This window comes from Stenella coeruleoalba (genome assembly GCF_951394435.1).
Source record: "Stenella coeruleoalba genome assembly, chromosome: 3".
NCBI lineage: Eukaryota > Metazoa > Chordata > Mammalia > Artiodactyla > Delphinidae > Stenella > Stenella coeruleoalba.
Window position 1 is genome coordinate 13,623,977 of NC_137148.1, and position 6,725 is coordinate 13,630,701.

Sequence of the window (6,725 nt, forward strand, 5' to 3'; positions counted from 1 at the left end):
CATGTAAATGATTAGTGAGTATCAGCAAGTCTCTTGAAAATGGCTACAAAACTACAGGTAAGCCCTCAATAGATGTGGGCTTAAAAATTTGAAAAAATTTCAAAAAGCCACTGAGAGAAAAGTGTCAAGGTTCTTTATGACATTTTGTTTCTGGTAGAACATCACAGGAACGAATGGTTTGTAGGTCTCTTGTCTTGCTTTTAATGAATGCCCAAACATATCCTTTCTATATGTCCAGGAATGGACTAGAAATACAAATAACTGAACTTTTTAAAGATTAAGTTTCATTTTAGATGTGTTCCAACTTCTGTTGAAAGGATTACAACTAGAAATTTCTCATTTCACTTCACCTTTGTCATAGGAAGACCTGCTGGTCCCACACCTTTATGTAACTAAAAAAAACCCTTTGCTTTTTGTTTGGGTTGTAATAGGTGCAATAGACATGGATTGTGTAGCAGATGAGCTCTAGGTGTCATTGATTATATTCCAAGTTATCATTAGCATAGAGATAAATTTAAGTCTGCTTCAAGTTAGCATCAAGCAGTTAGCCTCAGTAGGATTTATGCACATCTGAACACCTAATCCTTCAGAAAACTACTTTTAACCACCATCCTTCTTTAGCAGAATCCGAACAAAGAGTAGAAGTTCTTACAGGCCCTTTTTCCAACCTTCCTAAAACCTCTCCCCACCACTAATCTGAAAGCAGAGAGTCTTGCCAAAGGGCTCAAACCAAATGCACTTAGCTCATTTATTCTCTACTTCTTTATTAACAATTTCCAAATGTCCCTGAATTTACCTTGGTCTAGCATTTGGGATGCCTCTAAGCTTTCTACAGTAATTTCTTTTTTTTTTTTTTTTGAAGATGTTGGGGGTAGGAGTTTATTAATTAATTTATATATTTTTGCTGTCTTGGGTCTTCGTTTCTGTGTGAGGGCTTTCTCTAGTTGCGGCAAGCGAGGGCCACTCACTATCGCGGCCTCTAGTTGCGGAGCACAGGCTCCAGACGCGCAGGCTCAGTAGTTGTGGCTCACGGACCTAGTTGCTCCGCGGCATGTGGGATCCTCCCAGACCAGGGCTTGAACCCGTGACCCCTGCATTAGCAGGCAGATTCTCAACCACTGCACCACCAGGGAAGCCCTACAGTAATTTCTTAATGTCTCCACCAGCATTCCTCTTGACATTAGAAGTCTGTGGTAGCAGAACTTCAATATGCTCTTGTGCTAAGATCAGGTCCCTCCTACAGACTCCAAAAGAGCAAACACAGAGATAATTGACCAACTCTGCCCCTGGCACATATTACAAATACAAAGAGAAAAAGTTGCCTTTAACTTTTTATAACATGATCAGATCTGATCAAGTTAATTAATTATCAGATTAGAATTTAAGAGTCCAGAATTTGCTTCTTGGTTCCGCCACTGATTTTCTGTTAATATTTGGAAGAATCGTTTAATTTCTATATTAAAAGATATGACAACAAGAGTTAAGGGGTCAAATTTTTGGGAAGTATCACCATTGTTCATATTTTACATGACAGACTGCTTTTCATGTAAAAAGATGGTTGGGTAGGTGACAGATAGATAGATGATAGATAGATAGATAATGTATACATATACAAACATGTATATAGTTGGTCAAGGAGTACCCAGCACGGATGCCATCTCATAAAAGTTTCTGGTGTTTGTGAAACTCTCACTTGCTCAGTATTTTATTTAGCTTTTTGAGACTCAGAACAAAACAACAATGGAGCCACATCTATCAAAAATATTGAGTGTTGCGTCTGCCCTCAATTTTTATCAAAATCACTCTAAATCTTGCCAATCTGTCCAACTAAGAAGAGTAAAAGAATAGAGATATTCTACTGATGCTGGAATAAGGACAAGAAAGATGTTTGACTCAGCCAATAAAATTGAAACCCTATAGGAGAAAGCCAAGGGGATAAATAACCCATCTGAATTAGGATGCAGACAGGACTTCATGGCTTAGATTTTTTTTTTCTCAGCTCTGGTTACTAGGACTAAAGATGAGGGTATTTGCTGATGGCATCCAGAAGTCTCCCCTTTGCCAAACACAATATTTTTTCCAATGTGGTAGTGAAATGTGTCTTTTGTACTGACTTTTAAAATCCCCTAGCCAGATTTTTTTCTGGAAGAATATAGCAGAATGAATACCATTGATAATCAGAAGTAGCCAGCGTTCTAGGGAAACAATTTCCAAAGAACACAGCTACATTTTTGTATGTGCTGCCTCTTAGTGTTTTCTTTTGGGCAGGGCAGTTAGATCTGACTACGGAAAGACATAATAGAAGGTCAGGCTGAAGACGTGAAATATTCTAAAAATGTCAAAGAAATACTTGGTTATGCAGGTCTTATGTCACTACTATTACTTTATTTTTTAAGTGGCATATCTGGGAATGTGCAGTAATGCACAGGAAGAGGGAAAGGACTGTTATATATAATTTGCTCAGGTCAGAGTTTGTATGAGCTCAGTGACACCAGAAGGACAGATATCCACAGCTGACTTGGTTAGGGAAAGCTTCTCTGAGGAGATGATGTTGCAGCAGGAGAGAAAATGCATTTGCATGGCAGCAATGCAAACGTTTTGCAACTGAGTGCTGTTATTAGTTTCCTATTATAGATTACAAAATACCCCCAAATTTGGCAATTTAAAGCAATAGACATTTATTATCTCAGTTTCTGTGGGTCACAGAACTGTATTACAACTGTATCACAAGTTCTGTATCTCACAGAACTTGGGAGCAGTTTACTGGGTGATTCTGCCGCAGGGCCTTTCAGTTACGACATCATCCTTGGCTGTAGTCATCTGAAGCCTTGGCAGGTTGAAGAATCCACTTCCAACCTCACTTGATGGCTACTGGCAGGAAGCCCTGCCGTATAGGACTCTCCATGGGTCTGCTCATGACATGCCAGCTGGTTTCCCCCAGAGTGAGTGAGCCAAGAATGAGGATGAGAGATAGCAAGCGGGAAACCACGTGCCTTTAATGACCTTGCCTTGGAATGGCATACTGTCACTTCTGCTGTATCCTATTGGTCACACAGACAGACCCCGATACAATGTGGAAGAGAACTACAAAAGCCATGAATTCCAGGAGGCAGGGATCATTGGAGGACTATCTTGGAAGCTGGCTACATAAAACATATAGCATCCCATGCTTTTCTTTTTTTTTTTTTAACATCTTTATTGGAGTATAATTGGTTTACAATGGTGTGTTAGTTCCTGCTTTATAACAAAATGAATCAGCTATACATATACATACATCCTCATATCTCCTCCCTCTTGCGTCTCCCTCCCACCCTCCCTATCCCACCCCTCTAGGTGGTCACAAAGCCCCGAGCTGACCTCCCTGTGCTATGCAGCTTCTTCCCACTAGCTATCGGTTTTACATTTCGTAGTGTATATATGTCCATGCCACTCTCTCGTTTCGTCCCAGCTTACACTTTCCCCTCCCTGTGTCCTCAGGTCCATTCTCTATCTCTGCATCTTTATTCCTGTCTTGCCCTTAGGTTCTTCATAACCATTCTTTTTTTTTTAGATTCCATATATATGTGTTAGCATACGGTATTTGTTTTTCTCTTTCTGACTTACCTCACTCTATGACAGACTAGGTCCATCCACCTCACTACAAATAACTCAGTTTCACTTCTTTTTATGGATGAATACTATTCTATTGTATATATGTGCCACATCTTTTTTTTTTTAACATCTTTATTGGAGTATAATTGCTTTACAATGGTGTGTTAGTTTCTGCTTAATAATAAAGTGAATCAGCTATACGTATACATATATCCCCATATCTCCTGCCTCTCGCGTCTCCCTCCCTCCCACCCTCCCTATCCCACCCCTCTAGGTGTCACAGAGCACCAATCTGATCTCCCTGTGCTATGCAGCTGCTTCCCACTAGCTATCTATTTTACATTTGGTAGTGTATATATGTCCATGCCACTCTCTCGTTTCGTCCCAGCTTACACTTTCCCCTCCCCGTGTCCTCAGGTCCATTCTCTATCTCTGCATCTTTATTCCTGTCTTGCCTTTAAGCTCTTCATAACCATTTTTTTAATTCCATATATATGTGTTAGAATACGGTATTTGTTTTTCTCTTTCTGCTTTGCTTTACTCTGTATGACAGACTCTAAGTCCATCCACCTCACTACAAATAACTCAATTTCATTTCTTTTTATGGTTGAGTAATATTCCATTGTACATATGTGGCACATCTTCTTTCATCTTCATTCATCTGTCGATAGACACTTATGTTGTTTCCATCTCCTGGCTATTGTAAACAGAGCTGCAATGAACATTGCGGTACATGACTCTTTTTGAATTATGGTTTTCTCAGGATATGTGCCCAGTAATGGGATTGCTGGGTGGTATGGTTCTGTATTTTCTTTTGAAAAATCTTTGTTTTGCCAGCTCCTAAGCCCAGATCGTCTCTAACATGCCATTGCATGTCCAAAGACTCATTGTTGGGTTGTGCTATAATGCGGTAGCTTACTCAGTGTCTCAAGATTTCTTTCTCCCACTAGTAATCACTCCAAGGAGAAAGGAGTTTTCTAAGGATGTTATTTCCCCAAAGATGTGAAGTATGCCAAATGTTCCCCTTATAACACAAATGTTAGGTATAAGACAGATTTCATTATAAATAATTACTTTCATTAAACCTATTTGAAGACACTGTCTATTTTATAATCCACTATCCCTTATTCAACATCTGACACTCTTAATTCACTCAAATGTCTGCAAAATGTCTTAGGCAATAAATTTCTTCTTGGGTTTAGTTCCAGGAAAAAAAGTGTACTCTACAGGCAAGCTTGCCTGCTTTCTTGAACTGTCCATGAAGATAACATATCTCAGTGTAATTCTCTGTCTTCCTTCATTTCCAGGAAATCTAGAAAATAATTAAGGCCAAACTATAATCTATAGCTCTTTCTAGGCAATTAGTAACATCTATTCCTTTTCTAAATTTCATATGATTATTCTTTTTCTCTTTTTTTCATTATGTTTAAAGTTATATACTACCTCCAATCCTTTCACAGTAGACAGGATTTATAGTCTAAATAAATAGTAAATTATGACAGCTTCAGCCAAGAGAAAATGATCTTTGACTCAAGGTCCAAAATTGAGATCTATATACAAAAGACTGTCACTCAGTTCTAGTGGCAACACTGAAAATGCAGGACTCTTAGCTGATATCGCCAGTATCTTGAGGAAGAAGCTGTCTTTTATGTGTGTTCTTTTCTGAAAATCATGGAGCCAACAGGAGGTGATTCAGATTTGTCTCTCCTCTGAGTCAACTTGGATACTATTTGTTATGTCCTGAATTGTGTCCCTCCCCTTTGCAAAATTCATATGTTGAAGTCTTAATCCCCAGTAACTCAGAATGTGACTGTATTTAGTAATAGGGTCTTTTTTTTTTTCCTGTATTCTCTCAGCCATTGCATTATTTATTTATTTATTTATTTTTAATTTATTTTTTGGCTGCGTCAGGTCTTAGTTGCAGCATGTGGGGTCTTCACTGTGACATGTGGTATCTTTCATTGCAGTGCGCGGGCTCTTTGTTGCGGTGTGTGGGCTTCTCTCTAGTTGTGGCTCACAGGCTCTAGAGTGTGAGGCTCAGTTGCCCTGTGGCATGTGGGATCTTAGTTCCCCAACCAGGGATCAAACCCACAACCCCTGCATTGGAAGGCAGATTCTTAACCACTGGACCACTAGGGAAGTCCCGGTGATAGGGTCTTTACAGAGTAATAAAGTTAAAATAAGTTTATTAAATTGTTTCTCAGAAGAAACAATGATGTGGACACCTGGATCTTGAATTTCTAATCTCCAGAACTGTGAGAAAATAAATTTCTGTTGTTTAAGCCAGCTGGTCTGTAGTACTTTGTTATGGCAGCCAGAACAAACAAATACACTCATATCCTCCCACAAAGGAGTAAAAACTGAAGCCTTCAATATTTTCATAATCAGGGTCAAACCATAATTGGCCACAATTTGGTTTGAAGATGTGAAATCATGTACAGACTGAGTACAGGGAATAGAATGGCAGAAATCCTGCTTACAGTTATCAGCTACATCCCTGGTAAACTTCTGGAAATATCTAAAGCATCGTCTGAACTCTGCTGGGGTAAGGTAATGCTAACCATGGGGGAGGGGTATCAAAGGGAAGATTGTTTCCTGTAAGACCCAAAGCTTGTACTTCTCCATCAGCTCTGAAGTACCCTAGCTGGCTATGTCCTTTATGGCTCCAACTCACCAATTGTCATCTTCTGTTCATCTTTTGAAATTGCTTTAAATCACTGCATGCGTTAAATTGCTTTTTTAAACCTACAGATGGTAAGGGGTATATGACCTTCTCCTGGGGTCTGAGGGAGAGACCTTGAAATGTGGACATGATAAGTCAATATTCATGTTAAGATCACATTGACACATCTTTCTTGCTTCCCCAGGAGAGACAGAGGAGCACTTCTTGGCCCAAAGGATGTTTGCAGTAGTACAGGTCTGCTGACATCATGTCTGGATAACATTTCCCATATCCAATTTGATCTTATGATCTAGTAAAGGGAGGACTGCAGGGAGAGGTTGAGGAGAGGTAATGGGTGGAAATTCAGAACCAGGAAAAGTTGTCCCCTGCAGATAAACTAAAAGACACACAAATATTTCCTTTTCTTTCCCACTTCCTTTAAAAAAAATCTATAGTATCTATAAAAAAATCT